Source organism: Paroedura picta, chromosome 1 (genome assembly GCF_049243985.1).
Source record: "Paroedura picta isolate Pp20150507F chromosome 1, Ppicta_v3.0, whole genome shotgun sequence".
Lineage (NCBI taxonomy): Eukaryota > Metazoa > Chordata > Lepidosauria > Squamata > Gekkonidae > Paroedura > Paroedura picta.
The window spans coordinates 115,062,813-115,086,544 of record NC_135369.1 but is presented as its reverse complement, the minus strand read 5'-3'; the positions used below and the strand labels follow the sequence as shown (position 1 = coordinate 115,086,544).

At 40.1% G+C, this 23,732-nt stretch overlaps 1 protein-coding gene across 7 annotated transcripts in view; it reads left to right on the top strand.

Moving 5' to 3' along the window:
• NKAIN2 (sodium/potassium transporting ATPase interacting 2) overlaps positions 1–23,732 on the top strand; it is a 760,233-nt gene that overhangs the window by 197,969 nt on the left and 538,532 nt on the right. The window lies entirely within an intron of this gene.

Genomic DNA, 23,732 nt, shown 5'->3' with positions numbered 1-23,732 from the left:
ATATTTATATTTATATTTATATTTATATTTATATTTATATTTATATTTATATTTATATTTATATTTATATTTATATTTATATTTATATTCACAGAGAGAGAGTGAGGGAGAGGGAGACAGAGAGAGTTCATTATCAGTCTTATATTAAAATACTTCTGCAAGAGTTGATCTCTTGTCTTCTTCCTGACAAAATTACCTTGGGACTTTTCTTGTCCTATCAAATCTAGAATTGTCAATATCAATCTCTTCTTCCAGAAAATCCAGAATCCAGAAAATATGCCAAGACTTTAATAATCCTTTCAATAATAACTTCAGCAGAGATAACTGGAATAGATCTAAGAAATCAAACTGCATTCTTTGTCTCTGAGTTCTAATAAAGTCTAATTATCTCGTTCTCTTTCCCACTCTCTGTCTATAACTTCAGTCTTACTCTCGAAAATTTCCATTTTATCATTTATTTGCTTTACTTCTTCAGGTATTTGTTTTATAGAGTTTTGCAACTTTTTAATTTCTTCTGCCATCTCCTCTTTCATCTTTAGAAGTTCTAATCATCCATTCCTCTTTCAAAAGTTCTTTTGTGTTCAAACAAATTCTGAAGTAACTAAGTTCTAACTGTTTTCAGGAAGTTGATCTAGCAATCCCCTCCTTCCCTTGCTTATATTTTTAAGTAGCTGCCATTGTCTATAAAAAAATCCAGAAGCAAAGGGACTGCTAACAAGCAAAAAAAAAAAGGGGGGGGGGAGGAGGGAATCTGCCTTTAATTCTTTTGCACTGTACAGCTTTCAGTCAAATCAGCATAACAACTAAGTCTCACAATCTGAGTCATTATCTATTTTTTGTTAGAGAAAGTTGCCCAATTAGAAATATTATTTAGCAATAAAGAAAACAATAATCTCACAAAAATCTTTAACTAACCATTTTAATTGGAAGAACTTTCATCAGTGGTAAAAAATAAAAATAAACTGTCCCCTTTTCTGTTTTAAAACTTTCTTGTATCTTTTCTTTGTTCAGCTTTTTGCAATCTTAAATTATTAAATCCTCAAAACCTCTTTTTATTTTTGCAATCCCAAAAAACAATTTCACTCACTGTAAAGTGTCTCATCTTTGCCATAGAGGAGATCTTTGTTTTCTGTAGAATTAATTATTTCCTTAAATAGTTGTAATGAGGATGGCTAGGCATAATGTTCATGTAGGTTACACTTCAGTGGTGTGTGTAGATGTAATACCAGCCCTCCTGTTTGCTCAACCCCAAAACTAACTAAAATCTTCTATTTCTACAGTTTATCCTTTGTGAGAAGCCATCCAGAGTATGAGTAGGTTATCTCACATTCTCCTTTTCATCTAGGGAGATTACAGCAGCAAGAATTTTCCATCTAGCCAGTGTTCCATCCATCCAGTGTTCTCAGCCATAGTATTTTTTTTTTATTGCTCTGGATGTTTCATGGGGAACATCATGGTTGCTGCCATTTTAATTTTTCCCTCCTCCTCCTTAGCCAACAACTAAGAAAATGGTTGATGATCATCACACTGGATAGACTAGTTCTTAACATAATTCTGAAGAACTCTGTTGGCACATATATTGAGTAAAACTTTTATGGTCTTTAAAGTTCCCCTGGACTCAAACTTTGTTCTGCTGTTTCATACCAGCACCGCTACCCACCTGAAATCTATCAGACATGTGTTATTCAATAATTATGAAGCTTGCTAAATGTGTTCTCATATACTTCATCAGTGACAGAACCTCCTTTTTTGCATATACAGTAATGTAATATCATAACGTAAAAAAAAAAGAAAACACACTGGTATGAATAGGAGAAAAGTGGAGTAGAAAGGGGGTAAATGAAGAAACAATACAGGTGTGGGGGTCAAAACCTACCCACCAAAACAATAAAAGGAAAAGAATTCCATGGATGGCTAATTGCATGGAGAAGGCTACGTGAAACCTCATTGCCCATTTTCTCCCAACGTTATACTGTCAAACTACATTATGATTTTAAAAGATGGATTGCTCAGGTTACAGTCTGAGAATAGCAGGAGGAAAAGTGAACACGCAACACTGATGACTTCCAAGGATCCTGTCAGCATCTATAACCAGAATGCTAGAACTATCAATAATAAAAGGACAAGCAGAATGGTTGAGAAAGATTTTCTCAAAAAAGAACCTTGAGGGGAAAAATCATGACTATGGCCTAGGGTGACCAGATTTTAACATTGGTAAAGCAGGACACCATTGACCAGGGGGGTTCTTGATTAAAAATTTGGTCTCTATGGAGCAACAAAAAGTTTCATAGAATGCATAGAACACAAAAATAGTATTGTAATATATATATTTTTAATTTCAACATAAGTACAATTTGCCAGGTGCCCCCAGATGTCTCTCCAAAAGTGGGACAATCTGGTCACCTTACTATGGCCCAAATTTTCATCACCTGCATGGTCAGACTTAGGTTTTATCAAGTTATGCAGTACTTTGAACAATTGAGCTGTACAGGATTCTGCTGATGCAAAGAGAAGAGTCTTCTTTGTTGCCATCACTGCCACCTGCAAATTGGCTTTATGATGTACTCTGTCTGATTCTTCCATAGCTTCCACCAATATCACTCAAGTCATCTTCCTATCCACTTCATGTTGTTCAGCTTGCTGGTAAACCAAGGAGCTAGGTGCCTCACAGTCTGTGGAAGAGGACATTTTGCAGCAACTCTGTTTGCAGTCCCATTCAGGCCATCTTTCCATGCAGCTACAAGAACCTCCACAGAGTCACTGGGGAGTCTCTCAAAGTCCCCCAGTGCCACCTGGAAATCAGAAAGCTCCATTAATCTCTGAGAGTGGACCAGCCAATCAGTACACTGGCAGTGTGGAGGCAGTAACCTGAAGTATGCTTTCAGAAGATAGAGATCTGACCATGACCAGGGCTCAGCCTCCACCCCCCTAAACAGATCAAGCCCCTAATCAGATCACCAGCAGAAAGGAAGGTCTAGTGTATGTCCTTTTTCTTCTGTTGGGCCCTTTGCATCCCAAAACAGATTCATGGTTGTCATGGCAGACATGAAGTACTGTATCTGATCTGACAAGGCAGTCTTGGCATTGATTGAATAGTGAGTTCAATAAAGCATGAAGCTAGTCAAAGAGTGAAACACCAGCTCTTTATTAAGATCACACTACAGAACTGGACTCAATGGCCCTCCACCCGAACTTATATACAGTTGGGGATTTCTGCCAAAGCCCATGATGGACACGTACAAGTTTCCCAGGTATAAATTGATTGCTGTGTTTGAATGGACCCAATGGTAGGATGGATCCTGAGAACTGACCAATAAGGTTAAGAGTCCCCTTAGTTTGAATTGTGGTTCCTGCTCTGCAATTCTGTTTATTTGCACACACAACAAAATGTATGTTTAAATTCCTGGAGAAAATCATCATCAGGGTTCTTGACACACTAAGACTGTCAGTTCAACCAGAGATCCCACTGGTAAGATATCCAAGGTGGTACATGAACAGGATCCATAATCTATCTCTGGTAGCCAACAAAGTGTATATACAATCAGAGCCAGCTTGTGTCTGTACCAGGTACCTAAATAGAGGAAAATATTCACAGAAAAGTAATGCAACCCCCCCCCCCCCCACACACACACACAATCCTCCCATTTGGGGTTGGTGGAAGAGTTTGTACCTAGACAATGTGAGGAATCACATTAGATTATCCAGTCAGGCTTCCATCATGCAACAGATCAGAATTGTTGAGATTCTACTTTTCTGAGACCTGAGACTGCACAATACCAAGAACTGTACCCACATACTGAGGAATAGGATGGAGATTAGACATGCAACAAGATGCATTACGTATCCTTGCATGTCTTCTAATACCAACAGCTTTTACCATGCACAACCCCAATCCAAGATGGAACAACACATATGCTGGAATGTAACCAAGAACAAATTCACTATCCCAGACCTCCACAACCACCACTTGCAAGAGATCTCACATAGGGTTTTTTTTTTAATACCTGACTTTTCACTGTCTGAAGGAATCCCAAAGCAGGTTACAAACACCTTTCCCTTCCTCTTCACACAATGAATACCCTATGAGATTTATTTATTAAATTTATTATATTTGTATACCACTGCTTCCAGTAATCTGACTCGCAGCGATTCACATCCTATAAAACATTCTATTAAATTTCCATATATTATGACATTCCCAACATACAATAAAATCCCCATAAAATCATACCCCTTACAAAGCCCCCACAAAAACAATTAAAACAAGAATACAGTTGGAATTTAAACAACTAACAATCAATAATTAAGATGGGGGTAGTAACAGTCCATTCTTCCCAGGCATTGGTAGGGTCATAGCACCACAAGATGGAAAGAGGATAGGGGATAATGTCAATCATCCCTCCCAAGACACAAGGGGAGGGAGATGACCCTCATATACCCTGGGGCCTCCACCCAACCTCAACCAAATGCCTGGCAAAAGAGCTGCATTTTACAGGCCCTGTGGAACTTCAAAAGCTCCATAAGGGCCCGCAGCTTTTCTGGGAGCTCATTCCACCAAGTAGGGGCCAGGACTGAAAAAGCCCTGACCCTGGTCTAGGCCAGGCATGCCTTCTGGGGCCCTAGGATCATCAGCAAATTCATACCCGCAGAGTGGAGTGCATAAGGAGGCAAGTGGTCCCACAAGTAAGTAAAGTAGGTGAAGTAGATAGAGACCTCTAAGAAAACTTCTCTGTAAGAACATCTCTAAGATAATTGTGGATAGCCCAAGGTCACCTGTCCTTCTGCATGTGGGGATCAAAATCAGTTCTCCAGATTACAGGTTGCCAGTCTTAACTACTATACCATGCTGACTCTGGCTGCTAGCAGAGCTGAATCACCTTGCAGGATTGCCCAGGTGCAGTCATTGTCGCAAATTAGGATCCTTCCAGCCTCTCTTCAATGACCAAGTGCAGCAGATACAAGAGGGTGGCAGGACAAGATGGACATCACCTTTCTCCCTGAAATTGCCAGGACAGCTTGCTCAACTGGAGGAGTGTGGTCTAAAGGCCAGCCAAGCCAGAAGGTGTTGGCTGCTAGCAGAGTTGTCACTGTTAAGGCATCTCCAGGTTCAGTTAGTTAGGTATAATAATTAAATACATTATATTTTTCTGAATTTTATTAAAATAGATCAATCAAATTTTGCATTATCATCCTTACAGTCCAGTCCTGGGCATGTTAATTTAAAACTAAATCCCACAGAATTCAATAGGACTAATTCCTGTATGTATGTAGGATTACAGCCCTAATTTTTATACTATTATATGCATGGTTTATAAACAAGGACAAAATGTTTAAAATAAATTAAAAATGTCTCTACACCATCATCTTGCTCATTTATTCTTAAAAAGCATAACAACTAGCCAGTTTATTTTTGCTACACACATTCAAGAATATTGAAAATCACATCTTTTAAACATGCAGTTATGTTGTTTTTAAAAAGAAGCTTATGAAGTTAAGGGCCTTACTCCTTGCATCTTGTGTTATCTGTTACCAGTTTATGGATTATCCCATTTTACTGATCAGTTCTGTGAAGCTTCTGAAGCTGTTTACACTCCATGCAAATGAACATGACAGACTATCAAGGTCTGTCCTTGTACTGCATAAATATGTTGAAGTTAAAGGGGGTGGAAAGATGGTAATGCTTTCCCTCCCATGTAGAGCACACGGTATCTAAATATAGGCAAATAATAAATCTGTATAATTAATCATTAATGCATTAGTAACAAAATACAGGATCAGCACAATCCCCTTGGACATTGACAAGTGCATGCTGCCATCTTAAATAATGGCATTAAAGGCTACACAGCTACCCAATATAGATTTACCATAGCAAATGAGCTTGCATTACTGTATATATTTTGTTGTACATCCCTCTATTATCAATAACAGTCTTTATGCCTTACAAAGGGTAGCTGAAGCAGGAAAAGAATAATTGCCATTCTGTATGGAGCCAGTTTATTGATGAGGTGGACAGAAGTAATATTTTTAGCCTGCTGGCTGTCCATCTGTAAGCAGTTTCCTGGAGCTGCCACTTCTTTCCCAGGAAGCTGTTATGGCTTTGTCTACCTAAGGAAAATAATGAGGTCCATCTATCAAATGGCAAGCAAACAATAAACTCTATACCTTCCAATTAATTTGTTTTTGACCTCTATTTACCAATGTGTGTGTAGTTAACTATCCATCATATTATAACCATTTAAAGAAGCACATTTTTCATAGGCTGAATCCATTAACCCTTTTGCTAGCAAATATATCTGAATACCCTCCAGAGTAAGACTGGGTCTTTGACAAAATCAGTAATTTTGGAGAGTCAGGAACCTAACTGTATAAATTGCCTGATGAAACATGCTAAAATCGTACCATTAAACTGATGGGGGACTTTGGCCTTTATTTTAAGTGAGCTTTGTTTTTAACAGATTAAAATGCAAATTGTGCAGGATGATTGAAGAAAATATGCTTATTTCTTTTTCTTTTATACAATTTACTCTGGACAATATTTATTCTGGCAACATCTTAGTTATCACTTGCTCATCAATATCCCAGTGGTGAAGGCAAATTTCTTGAGGTTGAAAATGTCGTTTGACCAAAGTCAGAATATCTTTTCAACTTCTTTTTGTTGTCATCTCTTGAAAGTTCTTAGTGGCTTGTAGTTTCTTACCGCTACAGCTTTGCAAAAAGAAACATCAGGTTCTAGAGAGCGGGCGAAAATGTGTGAATATGGCAGGGCAAAACACTGACTTATACTTTAATCCTACAACATTTCAGCAAATAAGTGTTTAGGCTTGGTTTCAACTGCCACACTTCCATAAAATCACAAAATGAATAACTTGCTCCATGAAAAATACAAAGAAACAACTAATTTTTAATGATTACATTGAACATTGTTGCAATTTTTTTTCTACTAAGACATGTTCCTAAGTAAATTTGCAAGAGAAAGGAGTTGAAGCGAGCATAAAAATAGACAGGAATAAGACACGTGACTACATTTTCATTGAGTTTTAGCCATGTACAGTGGTGGACTAGTTAAGGGAAGGTGCAGTCTGGCATATAAAAGAAACATTGTGGGGATGCAGAAATCTGGGTTAAACAGGATCCTCTGCAGAATACAGTCCCTCGGGGGGGGGGGGACACAGGAAGCAGTGGGGCATGCTGCTCCAGCACAATGCACCAGCAGCAGCCCAGAGTAGCACTGGTGTGGAATCAGTATCAAAGAGAAATGACCAATAGCAAGGCCAGCTCCGTAATTATAATTCCATAATTATAATTCCAATCATGTCTGTTCATATAAGGTTGTCAGACACTATCCTCTGAAGTTTTGCTTTAATCTTGCTCAGCAAAAATGCCCTTTTGACCTGGAGACTTCTGTTCCACTTATTTAAACAAAAATCAATTGTGAAAGTTACTCCTGTGCACAACTCCCCTTGCAATAATCAGAAGGCTTGCTTGTATTTTTACTTCAACTGTTCCCAGCATCCACACCAAGAAATATCAAATGCTTGTTACCTTTATTCTAACACATGTTTAGCTTTTGCACCTTGGACTCTTCCACTCCACCTGGATTCTTCTCTGAAAGTGATTGGATTGTTACCCAAATTCCGAGCCTCCCTTCTAGTGTAAATATCTGAGGTTCACCGGGTGATCAGATGCCTGGATGTCTATCTTTTCAAAAGACTTCTGCATACAAAATAGACTACTTAAAAACCTCTCCTTACTATCTTTTCTCTCTCATATTAATTTAGCTTTGTTTCATTTCTTTAGCAGATTTATGTTTGCCTGCAGATTTCTGCAATACAAATAATATTGCATTGTTTATTGAATGTCCCATTCTTTTGATTGTATTGATTAATACTATGCAACCCTCCTTGAGTGTCCTGTTTACTGGCACACAGAGGCAATTTCTAAATATCAGAGTTTGCAACACAGTTCCATGGTCAGGCATCAAAACATGATTCCAAGGTTTGGGGAAAAGTTAGATAACACTCACAGCTTCAAGTCAACAGGGAAATCCAAGAGCAAAGGTACAGACCAGGGTCAGAAACTAAGACACCAATCCAGAGCACTTGGAGCAGGATCAATAACAGACAAGTTGCTTCTACACAGCCACTCCCTTTTCTGCTGCTTTTAAATACTATACTGCTATACTTGTATTGTATCATGCACATATTAGCTGCTTCAGTCCTGCTCCTCCAAGCACTCATCCTCACTGTTGGCGCTATACCTGTGCTGTTCTGCTAGGTTGGCACTGTGCCTTCTGACTTGGAAGATTCTTTCTTAACTTCCTCCAATGGCATTCCAGCCCAGGGTTAGAAGGCTGAGAGGCCAGGGAATTGGGTCCTGGCTAAGGATCTATATCTGGTACCTCTAAGACTGCTTCCTCCTGCAGCAGCCCTGCCACTGGCTGTGGGTTGAAGTCAAGTCTTCTGGCTGCCTCTTTCTCAGAGGAGTCTCTTTGCTCCACTGGACTTGGCTAGTCCATGAAAATGAGTCTCAGTGAGAAAGGTGTACTATAAATAAATACCATCCCATACCAAACCAAAATGAGAGGAAGTAAAAAGGACTTATATCTAACAAAAATATTATCAACCTTTGAAACCATTTCTCACCGTCCAAGCCATGTTGCAAGGGATATTTAGTTCTCACTGCTCTATCTATAAAGGACAGTAGTTCTTTGATACTTCCAGATATTGACATACACATTGGATAAGACCTGAAAAGCACAATCAGTTTCACTCACATCTCAGAATCAGCTGCATATTTTGGTCTTACTCATCTAAAATTTCTCATAGCTATATTCTTCTACTCAAATATTACATTATACCAATTTCAGATTTTGCTTGGTTGGTGGCCAGGGCATGAAGGTAGTAAGAAGGTAATAGAAAGAGTATCAGGTAATCTTGGCCTAGGTTAGGTTCAAAGTATATATTGTGTCAGCAGCATTTCAGTTTGAATGAAGTCCACAGGGTAAATAAAGCATTTCCACCATTTCCCCCCCAAAGTCTCATCATGAAGTTCTATACTATAACATAAAAAGAAGCATGATTCAGGAACCTTTTTTTCTCTTTGTCTTACCAGAGCTAATAGAAGCATTAGTTGTTCTTCTTATCCTAGTATTCTTTTTTGCTCAAAACTTTTGAACAGATTGAAATCTAACCCTCTTTCAAACAATCACTGCTAAATATTTAACAACTACTAAGGTGGTTTTCCGGTCCTCATCTGCAAGGAATAACTCCGAATATCTCTGAGATGATAAATTCATACCCTTCTAAGGGGGAGAACAAATACTTTTCTCTCAAATCAGATCAGATGTCACACTCCAATAAAATATTTCTATGGATCACATCCATATTTACAAACAATATCCAAATAACCTATGCCTGCAAGCAGCCTTTCAGTGTGGATTAATTCATTAGGAATCATTAGGTCCTGTAATGTAAGGTTTTGTGGTAAGTACTACCACAAAAGACGGGAAATCGAAAGAACTCTGATTAGCAGACACACCATGCCCTCAATATGGTTTTATCCAAATTCAGTACTGAGGAATTTATTCTATGTCCATATGTTTATCATCAATTCCTGAGTTTTTTCTTAACTATTCTTAGCCATGGAAAAAGTCCTTTCCCATTCAGTGGACTTTTTTTGCTTTAATTTAAAAGACATACATAAGCAGATTTGTGCAATACAAACAATATTGCATTGTTTTGTTGTTGTTGTTATGTGCGAAGTCGTGTCCGACCCATCGCGACCCCATGGACAATGATCCTCCAGGCCTTCCTGTCCTCTACCATTCCCCGGAGTCCATTTAAGTTTGCACCTACTGCTTCAGTGACTCCATCCATCCACCTCATTCTCTGTCGTCCCCTTCTTCTTTTGCCCTCGATCTCTCCCAGCATTAGGCTCTTCTCCAGGGAGTCCTTCCTTCTCATGAGGTGGCCAAAATATTTGAGTTTCATCTTCAGGATCTGGCCTTCTAAAGAGCAGTCAGGGCTGATCTCCTCGAGGACTGACCGGTTTGTTCGCCTTGCAGTCCAAGGGACTCGCAAGAGTCTTCTCCAGCACCAGAGTTCAAAAGCCTCAATTCTTTGACGCTCGGCCTTCCTTATGGTCCAACTTTTGCATTGTTTACTGTGAGCCAAATCAGTTCTAAGAGCAATACCTGAAGCTCTGTTTAGCACTCAGCTAATTTTGTAGTTGATGGACTCCAATTCCATACAATACTTGGATATTAGCACTGAAAACCTGAATAGTACCTGGTAATCAATTGCAACCACCAGTGAAGACGAAGAATTAGATAATTGTATTACTGGTGAATCTAGCTTGTTCTATAACACCAGTCAGATCGGCCTTGCAGCTCAAATTAAATTAAAAGTTGATCCCTAGATACCTAAATTGCATAATTATTCAATTGGTTGTCCATTTGTCAAACATTTATATACTGGAATTGTAGGATTTAGCATACAGCACAATACTTTATTTTGCATATTTACAATACTTTTTACAGTATTCCACAAATATTAGCAGCCTTAGTTATGTGTACATTTCTATCAGAAAAAAGGGAACAGAAGAAAAAGGTTAAATCATTGTTCCCTCAGCATGATGGCCCCAATGTGATTAATTTCTACACACACTCTCACACACACACATGCACCAAACAGAATAACAATATCAACATTTTCATGCATATATACATATACATATACATATACATCATATACATATATACGTGTGTGTGTGAATTGCTGATTTGTGGTTGAAACATTTTGTAATTTTTAAAAAACAATTAGTTGCTTTTCAGATAGAAGCTCACTTGAAAAAAATTAAGTTTTAGAAGTCTGCACAAAATGAGCTCATTAATTAATAGGGCAGATGTATAACCTGGGAAGACATCCAGATTCATCTTTTTAAAAAATTGACTTGTCCAGTATTGGCTTTGCTAAACACTTTCCCCTTCTTTTACCATGCAGCTAGAAGTGATACTAATGAAGGTGTTGAAGCATAAACAAACGTATAGACTACATAAATGTGTAGGCTGATTTTGTGTTTACCATGGCATGTCTTTTATCTTTCTAAATCACCAGATTGTGATTTAGAGATTATTGGGCTATTAATTTGTGTTATGCTGTGCTCAACTCTGATGCATAGGTTACAGTAGCACATATTGAAGATTCTTGTGAGAACAAGATTAACTGTGCACAGGCTTGATTAGGTGTACAGATCAACCCAGTGTATTAAGAATATTTTCACACTATACTAACAACAAGATGTCATAGTCCCACTGTATACGGCACTGGTCAGACCACACCTAGATTACTGCGTGCAGTTCTGGAGGCCTCACTTCAAGAAGGACGTAGATAAAATTGAAAGGGTACAGAGGAGAGCGACGAAGATGATCTGGGGCCAAGGGACTAAGTCCTATGAAGATAGGTTGAGGGACTTGGGAATGTTCAGCCTGGCGAAAAGGAGGCTGAGAGGGGACATGATAGCCCTCTTTAAGTATTTGAAAGGTTGTCACTTGGAGGAGGGCAGGATGCTGTTTCCGTTGGCTGCAGAGGAGAGGACATGCAGTAATGGGTTTAAACTACAAGTACAACAATATAGGCTAGATATCAGAAAAAAAAATTTCTCAGTCAGAGTAGCTGAGCAGTGGAATAGGCTGCCTAAGGAGGTGGTGAACTCCCTCTCACTGGCAGTCTTCAAGCAAAGGTTGGATACATACTTTTCTTGGATGCTTTAGGTTGCTTAGGGCTGATCCTGCGTTGAGCAGGGGGTTGGACTAGATGGCCTGTATGGCCCCTTCCAACTCTATGATTCTATGATTCTAACAGAAAACAATCAAGTAAAAGCATGCATGAAACATCATATTATCTCACCTATAGGAATTAATGATACCAATTGAAGGTACAGGGTGACCAGATGGTCACATCAGAGGTAGAAAACACATATCTGGTTTTATCAAGCAAGGTGGAAGTAGCATCCACTGTCATACACAGTTTTGCTTCTGCTGTGGTAGGAGATGATAGAAGCAGGGTGTGTCTCTTGGGCTTCTCCCTCCCTGGATTACTCTGAGCACTCACTGTACAGGCATTAAATATTTAAAGAAAATATTTTGAACTGATTTTAATTTTGAGTTTTAAAGAGTAGAACCAGCAGTTTGGATTTAGCTTTGGAAAACGAACGGTAGCTAACATAAATCAGTAAAAAATCTGTAATTTTATGACCTTTGTGATAAGCTTAAGCTAGCAGCCAAGCTTTCACATTCCAAACTACTTGAAGTAGTCCAACTATTTCTCCTGTAAAGCTTTTCCTTATTTTTAAATTTCTGTTGCCCTGGATTTAATTCTTATAAACTATTGTTCACTTGAGATTCATTGTTAAAGGGAACAAGCCCTACTGTGACATCACTCTATTATTATTATACCAGCTATTTGAGTTATGTGAAGCTAAAACAAGATGCATATTTTTCCAGTTCACAATTTTATTTTATTTTTGTTCTGAATTTCAGTGTTCAGTATAGCATTTCTTGGACTCTAGGAAATGCATTGATTTCAACATCTTACAAAAATTGAAAAAGTCCTCTATATATGCAAATTTGCATATGGGAAGCAACTTTTTTCACAATTATCTATCATGAAACAATGATTTGACTGAAATGACTTGTGTATTTTTTTTACAGGTGCAAAAATGTTCAAGTAGGAAGTCTGAAAATATTATTTGTTGCATACCATTTCAGCATAATAGGTGGAGGTGAACGGCAAGGAAATTATATGATCTGTTCATTCCTCATTCGCAGTATAGCCATATAAGATATATTTTCTACCCTCTAATAATGGCTTTGAAACCCTGGGGTTTCTTAACGGTCCTGGAAGGGATTCCTGAATGGGTGGGAGTTAATTAATTGTTAATATATATATTTATTTAAATTAAACATATATGAGGTGATATCAACATATATGGTCATGACAAACCCCACCTCCCCCATGACCAATGATGGGTTCGGAGGGGGGTGGCCATGTATACAGCTATGCTTCCTGACCACAGTCTTCACAATGTACAACTTCTGGGGTTTCTTGAAGCCTGAAGAATATTTCAGGGGTTGCTCAATGGTAGAAAAGTTGAGAAAGGATGCTGTAATATATTGTCAGGATACAGGGGGTTTTTTGTTTGTCTTTTTAACCAGGAAGATATTTACGACTTGTGAAAAGGAATAGTCCAGCAATTAGATGAAAGGTCTTTCACCAACAGCTATTCACAGAAACATTTTGCTCTTGAAGTGTTACAAACTTATGGTTTTCTCTACCAAATGGCTACAAGAGTCTACAGTTGCGAGTCCCTTGGACTGCAAAGCGAACAAACCGGTCAGTCCTAGAGGAGATCAGCCCTGACTGCTCTTTAGAAGGTCAGATCCTGAAGATGAAACTCAAATACTTTGTCCACCTCATGAGAAGGAAGGACTCCCTGGAGAAGAGCCTAATGCTGGGAGCGATCGACGGCAAAAGAAGAAGGGGACGACAGAGAATGAGGTGGCTGGATGGAGTCACTGAAGCAGTAGGTGCAAACTTAAATGGACTCCGGGGAATGGTAGAGGACAGGAAGGCCTGGAGGATCATTGTCCATGGGGTCGCGATGGGTTGGACACGACTTTGCACCTAACAACAACAATAACAGCACAGCGTTATTCTGCAGATGAAACTGGATGCTGTTGCGGAGGTTCTTTTGTCTCCTGTTCATCTGCACAACAACCCTGTGCTGTAGGCCTCAAGTCTTTTAATTCAACCTGTGTGGGAGGCCTTAAATGTTTCTTCTCCACCACAACCCTGTCCAAAGTAGCCCCTTCTGCCTGGAGAGCTGATCATTATACCCTGAAGATGAGCTGTAATTCCAGGAGATCTCCAAGCCCCACCTGGAGGTTGGCTACCCATGGGTTAGAAATATTCCTTGAGGTTTGGAGGTGGGACTTCAAAATCATATAATTCCTCAGAGTCTGGCCTTCAAAGGAGCCATTTTTGCCTGCAGAGCTGATAACTATAATCTAGAGATGAGCAGCCATCTAGATACTGTGGTAGAGGCTCTCAGACTGCAGTTGGGGGGAGGGAGTTGTGCAGGTGTGTCCCTCTTGGTCTATGGGCTATAGCCAGCCCTTTCCAGCAACTGTTTGTATTCTGGGGAGCAGACAGATAGACCAGCATCAGTCCTGTGAGTCTGCTAAGTGCAGGAAGATCTAAATAAATATTTACAGCCTGAATCTTTAAATAGTGAACAAGTAAATGGCTGGAGAGACATGGGAAATAAAGTGACTTTTTTCAAGCTTGGCCTGGCAAATAAAAAACAGTATAAAAATCTTACTAAGGTCAAGACACCTGATGCTTGCTGGGTAACTGTGGGCCACTGCCAGTTCTCTCAAAGTTCTCTCTACCTCACCTCACTAATGGGGAATCTGCTATGGGGAAAGAAAGGGAAGGCAATTGGAAAATGCTTTGAGATACCTGAGGCCTGCTAGGTCACTGCGGCCCATTCCCAGTTCTCTCAGACTTCTCACAGCCCCACATCCCACATAGGTTGTCTATTGTGGGGAGACGAAGGGAAAAGGTGTTTGTAAACCGCTTTGAGACTCCTTTGGGTAGTAAACAACAGGGTTTAAAAAAAACAGTTCTTCTTCTGATGAGCAACCATGAAAGAAGCATGTGGGCACATACCATTTTATCAACAGTGAAAAAATGGAGACAGAATGAGCAGGATGGACATCTCTGTACCGTGACTATCCCATGTATATTAGGGCAGGGGGACATGACACCGGAAGGGAAATGACACAGAACTGGGTGGAATTGGTTGCCATTTAATCTCCCCCTAAGAAGAGTGTTCACTCTGATTTTCCCTTTACATATCTAAAGACAAAGCTAATCTATAACCACTATTCCATAATTCCCCTTCCCACACTCAATGAACATTCCACACCACAGGTTCTTGACACCCATCTCTCCACACCCACGCCCTCATTTGCCACCACGCCACCACAACCTCCCACACAACGCACACATTCAACCCCATGCCCTTACAGACTGAACAACTCCTCCCCTTCCTCTTCCCACTCCCAAGCTCTAGTGCCCTGGATACAATGGGCTTTGCCCCTAGTATTCAATAACAATTCAAGAGGTAAGAGTAGCAATCTGTTTTATGAAGCTTCTGTATTCCCTGTTCCCTATTTTAAGAACATCATCCATGTGAATATATACAGTATATATACAGAATATATACAGTATATACAGTATTTTCAGTGAATATATACAGTGAATATATACAGTATATATACAATATATACAGTGTATGGCAATTCATAAAAGTCTGTGTGTATAAAATGCCATCAAGTTTTAGTGACTCTGTAGGGCACGGGTCCCCAACCTGAGGCCCACTAGCGGCATGCAGCCTCTGACCTCTTTCTGTGCAATGCTCCAATTTGCTCAGCTGCTACTATCACCCTCAGGGCATTTTCCCTCAGACTCATACTCTTCTTACTGCCACGAGAGGCACCATCTACTTCTGTTCAACCTGTGTCTTGTTAGAATTCAGTATGAATGTCTTCATCTTTTAGCATTTAACCATAACAGAGAGGCATTCTTTCAGGATCTCTACAGCTTTGCTAGTGATTTGGAAAATAATGGTATCAGTACATTGATGACAGACTCCTTCAAATCCACACATTATTTTTCCTAAAGGCTTAACATAGAGATTAAATAGCATTGTGGGTAAGACTGAATTCTGAAGAACCTCACATGAGAGCTGGTTTCCAAGAGAAATTGTGATCTGCCCATAATGAACAGTTCAAAGTAATCAATGGCTTTTATTAGTTCGATCCTTTAATCCCTATTTTTCCTTCCAGTGCCTCAGCAAGTTGGCATGGTCTTCACAGTCATAAACACTGGTGATTGATCCAGTAAGAGTAACAGAGAAACAGACTTCCTGGTGAAGGCAGGGATCCTCACTGCCATCAGCTGGCTGGCAGAGAGACTTAACATAGAAAGAGAAAGGCCCAGGCCACTTGCTGGCATCACTTAGGAAGTGATATCATCGCACCACTGACTTTCAGGCTACAGTCTGTTATTTGGACAAAAACAGCTTCTACTATAGAGCTTCTTCGCAAATACCAGAACATCACCTGGAAGTTGCTAGCTTGATGATTTCACTTCCTATGTGACACTAGCAACATGGACTGGGGCTTTCTCTTGGTAAGTCCCCCCCTCCCATCTCCTGCCAGTTGCCAGAAGGGATCCAGTAAATCCATAATAAGGATCTTAAACTGAAATAAACTGAGGTTTAGAATCCCAATGTCTGGGGAGGAATCAAGCTCCAGGTTGTACATGCATCTGCACTTGGCTAGCATGCTTTACTGGAGTCTGTCAAGGTCTCCCAGAGCCATTAATTACATTCAAGAAAGGAGGGAGGCAGCAGGCAAAGGGCAAGTACAGCAAAAAAGCTGTGTTTGTGCCTGTCATGGGCAGACCTCTGTTTGTTTGCTATGACATCTGAATACAGCCTAAAGGACTGAAAATTAGAGCTTGGTGTATATGCTGTTAAAAGTATGTACATTTAAAAGACAATCATTCTGCATAAACTCTTACAATATAAATATATGCTTAACTGTGAAATAAAAAGTCACCGTTCTCTTTTCAACATCTCTGTTCATACCCTGTGGTGAAGCTCCGAGTACAGATTAAAAGCATGCTGAAATAGGGATGCCAAAAATCTTAGTGTGTTAAATCTATACTTCTCTAGGCTATGAAACCATACTTATCAGTCATTTATGTGCTTGCTGGGATATGGTGAGAGACATGGGGATTCTTCAAAGGTTTAGTGTACCTATCTGAAAAGTACAGTACATGTCTTTCCTTCAAACTGTAGGGTGGTTTTGAGTCATCTTAGTATAATTATATGAGAAGCATTATTATCTTATAATGAATAATTGAAATTAATTAGAAAACAGCCTGGAAGCCATAAAGGAACGTGAAAAGTTTTTTTTTTGTACTATAGTCATATTATTACTGGGGCCCTCTGGATTTGATTAAATGTAATAAATTTACTCAAATATAAAGTTTTTGGGAGTGCAGTCAATATACAGCAAAGTAAAAAGTGGGTGGAGTATGGAAAACACACACTATGAACACAAATGATATCAACATAATAGTTTATCTTTGGAAATGCTGAAAGTATCTGTATGTATTGATCTGTTAGAAAAATTGTGTGTGTCTTTCCAGGAGCCTATCAAAGCTGACTTACAAAAGAAAATATTATAAAAGCACAAAATGGTAAACATTCTTAATTAAAATCCAGCATATCAAACTACAAAATGGTGTCAAAAGATCAGTCCTTTAATCAAAAGCCTGGAATACATATACATTTGAACCTAATGACACCAGTTGAGTCTCATCTGAAGAAAGGGCATGGTAAAGGGGAGGTGCCCCTTCTGAAAGACACTGCCTTCTGTTGCCACCTGAGGGCAATATTAGCTGATGGGCTTAACAGTAAGGGGCAGTGGTCCCCATCCCCCAGTCTGGAGACTGGGACCGGTCCATGGATCAGTCGGTACTGGGCTGTGGCTCCTCGTCCTCCTCCCCGGCTGCTGCCTCGGGGGCTGCCCTGCCACTCTGCTGATGGCTCACTTTTGGTGCTCTCCAGCATCCACTATGGCTGGGGCTCCCCCTCGGCGTGGCACTGTGCCACTGCTGCTGGCAGCGCCCCCCAGCGGGCAGTGGGAAGTCAGGTGTGCCGGCGGGAAAGCAAGTGGAGCAGGGGCTTAGGCGACGGCAACATCCCTCGGCAGAAGACTTACCCCCTCTCCTGGGCCTCAGTAAAATTGTCAAGCGTTGACCATTCCCCAGTGATAAAAAAAGTTGGGGACTACTGCTCTATAGGACCTCTACAGGAGGTCCCTTCCAACTCTATGATTCTATTATTCTTGTACTATCCACCTATGTTCCTGTTGGGTCATAATTACAGGTGTGCATTTGGTTAATGTGAGCTGGAAAATACCTCTGCTCTCTCTCTATATATATATACACATACACTTCATCTTTCCAAAATTGCTGAAACTGAAAAATCCTGGAAATATTCAGGGGTTTTGGTCACCTGGATAGCTGAAGTTCAAGTGCCACATTCAGTGAACTGAGTTGTCCTGCGGGTCGACTAAACATGACAGCAAACTTTTAGCTTCCATGAGAATTTTGAAAAGGGATATGGGGGACAGCTCTAGTCTCAAATGGCTGATCTCCTTCTTCTGGGGTTGCTGACATAGGGTAGAAATAGGAAAGAGAGTATCTAATGATCACCAGCTCACATCCGACTGGTACTACAACTAAACTGGTTCTCAATTGAATTCCAGTTTAGGCTTAAGGTTCTGGTAGTTACCTTCAAGTTCATGTGCGGTCTGGGCCCATTGTGCCTGAGAGACCATCTCTCTGCCTATACCCCCAAAAGAGCACTATGCTTCACCAACAACAACTGGCTAGTAATCCCTGGCCCCAAAGAAGTATGTCAGACCTCACCAAGGACCAGAGCTTTCTCTGTACTGGCCCCCACCTGGTGGAACGAGCTCTCTGAAGAGATCAGGGTCTTGGTCGAACTCCCAGAATTCTGCAGGGCCTGCAAAAGAGAGCTCCTCCACCAGGCATTCAACTGAGGTTAATCCAACCTAAAAACAGTGTTCCCTCTCAAGTCCATAATCTGAACAATTCTGACCTCTCTATGGGTAGTGAAAGGCAAGGGAGAAAGAGAAAGATACACCCAATTCTATGCAGAAATCCAAAGAAAAGCTAGAAGAGATAAGAATGCCTTCTTAAATGAACAGTGCAAACAAATAGAAGAAAACAATAGAATGGGGAGGACCAGAGATCTTTTGAAGAAAATTGGAGATATGAAGAGAACGTTTCATGCAAAGATGGGCATGATAAGGGACAAAATTGACAGGGACCTCACAGAAGCAGAAGAGATTAAGAAAAGGTGGCAAAATTATACAGAGGAACTATACAAGCTTAACATCCCTGATAACCACGATGGGGTAGTTACTGACCTGGAGCCAGACATCCTGGAATGTGAAGTCAAATGGGCTTTGGAAGTCTGAGCAACAATAAAGCTAGTGGTGGTGACAGCTTTCCAGTTGAACTATTCAAAATCTTAAAAGATGATGCAGTAAAAGTGCTACACTCAATATGCCAGCAAATTTGGAAAACTCAACAATAGCCACAGGATAGGAAAAGGTCAGTTTCCCTTGCAATGCCAAAGAATGTTCATACTACTGCACCATTGGACTCATTTCTCATGCTAGCAAAGTTATGCTCAAACTCTTACAAGGTAGGCTCCCGCAATATGTGGACCGAAAATTTCCAGAAGTATACGCAGGATTTCAAAGAGGCAGAGGAACTAGAGATCAAATTGCTAACATACGCTGGATCATGGAGAAAGCTAGGGCGTTCCAGAAGAACATCTACTTCTGCTTCATTGACTATGCTAAAACCTTTGATTGTCTGGAGCACAACAAATTGTGGCAAGTTCTTAAATAGATGGGAATACCAGAGCATCTTATTTGTCTCTTGAGAAACCTATATGGAGGTCAAGAAGCAACAGTGAGAACTGGGCATGGAATCACTGATTGGTTCAAAATTGAGAAAGGAGTTCGGCAAAATTGAGAAAGGAGTTCGGTATACTGTTGCCTTGCCTATTTAACTTGTATGCGGAGCACATCATGAGAAAGGCGGGGTTAGAGAAGTCACAAATTGGGATCAAGATTGCACGAAGAAATATCAACGACCTCAGATATGCAGATGATACCACTCTAATGGCAGAAAGTAAAGAGGAACTAAAGAGCCTGTTGATTTGGGTGAAGGAGGAGAGTGAAAAGTTGGCTTGAAACTCAACATCAAGAAAACGAAGATCATGGCATCCGGCCCTCTCAATTCCTGGCAAATAGATGGGGAAGAAATGGAGATAGTGGCAAATTTTATTTTCCTGGGCTCCAAGATCACTGCAGATGGGGACTGCAGCAAAGAAATTAAAAGACGCTTGCTCCTGGGGAGGAAAGCTATGTCAAATCTAGACAGCCTCCTAAAAAGCAGAGACATCACCCTGCCAACAAAAGTGCGTTTAGTCAAGGCTATAGTCTTCCGAGTTGCAATGTATGGCTGTGAAAGTTGGACCATAAGGAAAGCCGAGTGTCAAAGAATTGAGGGTTTTGAACTCTGGTGCTGGAGAAGACTCTTGCGAGTCCCTTTGACTGCAAGGCGAACAAACCAGTCCGTCCTAGAGGAGATCAGCCCGGAGTGCTCCTTAGAAGGTCAGATCCTGAAGATGAAACTCAAATACTTTGGCCACCTCATGAGAAGGAAGGACTCCCTGGAGAAGAGCCTAATGCTGGGAGCGATCGAGGGCAAAAGAAGAAGGGGACGACAGAGAATGAGGTGGCTGGATGGAGTCACTGAAGCAGTAGGTGCAAACTTAAATGGACTCCGGGGAATGGTAGAGGACAGGAAGAACTGGAGGATCATTGTCCATGGGGTTGCGATGGGTCAGACACGACTTCGCACCTAACAACAGCAACAACAATGGGTTCCATTAAAATTGTTTTATTGATATTGTTCAATTAGTTAATTGTGGTAACCTATTAAACTTATATTTATTGTTAGAATTGTTACTGATATATTGTTGTGACTGTTATTAATGTATGATGTTCTATGTAGCCCACGACATTCCCATGTAAACCCCCTGGGACTGCATGGGAGGGTGATATAAAAATCTAAGAGAATGAATGAATGAACGAATGAACGAATGAACAAATGAATGAATTAATGAATGGGGTGGGAAGAGCTCCGTACTGTGGGCCTTTAAACCTACCAAACCACCTTAAAATAACTATGGTTTCCTCATGGTAGCAAGAAGTCCACTGTCCCATTTAGTTTGGCTCTGAGTCATATATTTCAGTTGAATAATCAGCAATTGGAGACGCTGAAATTCTATCAATGATTTCAGAAGTAATTTTTAAAACCAAAAACCATTAGCAAAATTTGAAAACCCTAAATTATACCAATTGGAAGAAATAAATAAATGTCAGCTCTACTTTTCTACATCTGCAAATAATTTCCCCTATTTAATCACAAACAACTTCTATGCCCCTGTCCCTATACTAAAAATAACTAAAGCTTAAAATTTCCTTTTTACCAGCATGCATTCAAACAGTTAAAACACAACAATCCTATCTTTGAATGGCAGGTTGGTTTCAAAAGGCTTAAATATATAATTCAGCCATATTGTTTTTCTCGCTCTAATGATGACTAAAGTTAACACTTCATGCAAATCTGAATTTCATTCAGTAAAATATTTTATCTTTTGCTCTCCCATTTATTCAGGTGGAGAAACTGTTAACTAGCTCCTACTCACCATATGCTCAGTAGAACCTTCATGCAATTTAGCTTGCAGATGTTCTGTATAGAAGTGTTGTTTATGAAAGACCTATATACATCACTAATTGTGAAGCAAAAAAAGTGAATGTAAATTATAATGCACTAAAGAGCATGGATCTTTAACTATGAAGGCCCTACTAAGATAAATATCTTAAAGGATGCCTTTCAGAATTAATATATCTGTCTATAAAGGAAGTTTACAAACAATTTTTGTATTAGCTATTTTTATGTGATAAAATTTATTCTTAGGTGAATCATGCAAAACACTTTAGACATCATGCCATATGGGTAATAAAGTAATGTAGTTGTGAAAGCTGTGACAGAAAAAAATATTGGTCAAGGAATGAACAGAAAATGGGCGGGTGGGAACATATCGGTTTATGTGTGCTTCTTTCTTAGCAGTCAAAGTACTTCTCTCATTTAGAAGCAATTTAAAGCTAGAATAACCATAAATATCATTCTTAAAATATCATCTCAAAAATCATGAGTGCAAGATGCTACCTGGCCCAAATGACACAAAATGGGTGCCCATCAGAAACAAACGTGGACATGAAGTTTAGAAGTCTGACTAAGAGAGGCTGTCCCCTCCATTCCCCAAGGGACATGCATAATTTAGGACAAAGAGTCTTACCAAAACCTATTTATTCATCCTTGTTCTAATCCCATCAACACTCAGCCTCACTTCCTTGCACCTATTTATCTTAATTAAGCAACATTTAATTCTATTTATCTAAACCAGGGATTCCCAAACAGGGGTCCGTAGACCCCTGGAGGTCCATGGGACTTCTGAAAGGAATCCGTGGGAGCTCTGAAGTGGCATGTTATGGGGGGGTCTGGGGGGTCTTCTCAGCTCCTATTCTTATTTCTGGCCTACCTGAGGCAAAACTGCCATAGTCATAGTAAAGACTGGGGAAGGGAACAAAAGGAGGGCTAAGGGTGTAATAATGATGTCGCCTCTGGGGGCCTGACAGGGGATGTGGCCAGCTGACATCACTTCTAGGGCTCCTCAAAGTCTGAAAAATTATTTCAGAAGCTCCTTGATGTTCAAAAGGTTGAAAAAAAGCTTTTTGAAATGATTAGACCTTCCTACCAAGTTCTGACCTGGATAGCCCAGGCAAGCCTGATCTTGTCAGATCTGTGAAGCTAAGCAGGATCTACCCTGGCTAATATTTGGATGGGAGAACTCCAAGGAACACTAGAGTTAAGATATGGAGGCAGGCAATGGCAAATCTCTTATGAACGTCTCTTGCTTGGCGGTCTTGCAATTATGTGACATAACATGTAGAAAATTGTTCACCCTTCTGTTGCATGGGAGTAGGGATTGCTTTTTAATAGCAGAGATTCTGTCTCTAAGGTAGGTTTATGCCACTATAAATGTTCAGTTTAAACAAAATTATAATTGATTTACTAATGATACATTTCTCTAGAAAAGCTGGGTTGCTGGAAGTTAAGGAACATTTGTCTGAAGTGAGAATAGCTGTATTGGGGAGATTACCAGTTATCCCATATAGAGCTGCCAAGAGGGGAAAATAAGGGTATAAAATTCTAGGTGCTGAAGTCAGCTTGAGTGCCCAGTGAAGCTAGAATCAAAACCGTATTCAGCCAATAACTTTCAGGGTTTTTTGCTTTTAGTGTAATTCTGCTCTTCAGCATCTAAGGGGGTAGGAAAGGCAGGGGAGATTATGCATGGCAGGAAACCTTGCAAAAAGTCTGCCCAAAAAGATGTCTTTATTTCTGTGTGTGGAACCATTTTCGCAGTGGAAAACCCACTGTAGTATATTTAATTTTGCATGGTACCACCATCCCTCATAGCAGTCACTGTATCTTTTCATCACAGTATTTAAAACTAATTTTGCAATGACTTTTATTTTATGTTGGTGCTGAGAATGACCATTTTTCGTGCATAAATGTTAGGGTGTCCATGAACTACAATTCCCAATGTCTCTTCCCTTGTGCCCCTGTTACAGCCCCTTTTCTGCTCATAGTCCATCAACCACCATTGGCAGCTTGAGGAACCCACTGCTGATTTTCTGCTGAAGGATTTTCCACTATAGGGAACTGGAGCCTCTGTCTTTTGTCTTTCTTTCTGTCTTTCAGAAGCAGAGCAGCAAGGCCCTTTCTGGGCATAGATTTATATCAAAACATCTGATCCATCCGAGAACAAATGCTGAGCTCTAGAGGATCCCATGATCTATGGGGTCTTCCCCATGCTGCCTAGCGTGGTCTCCGCAGCTGTCTGAAATGCTGGTTCCCTCT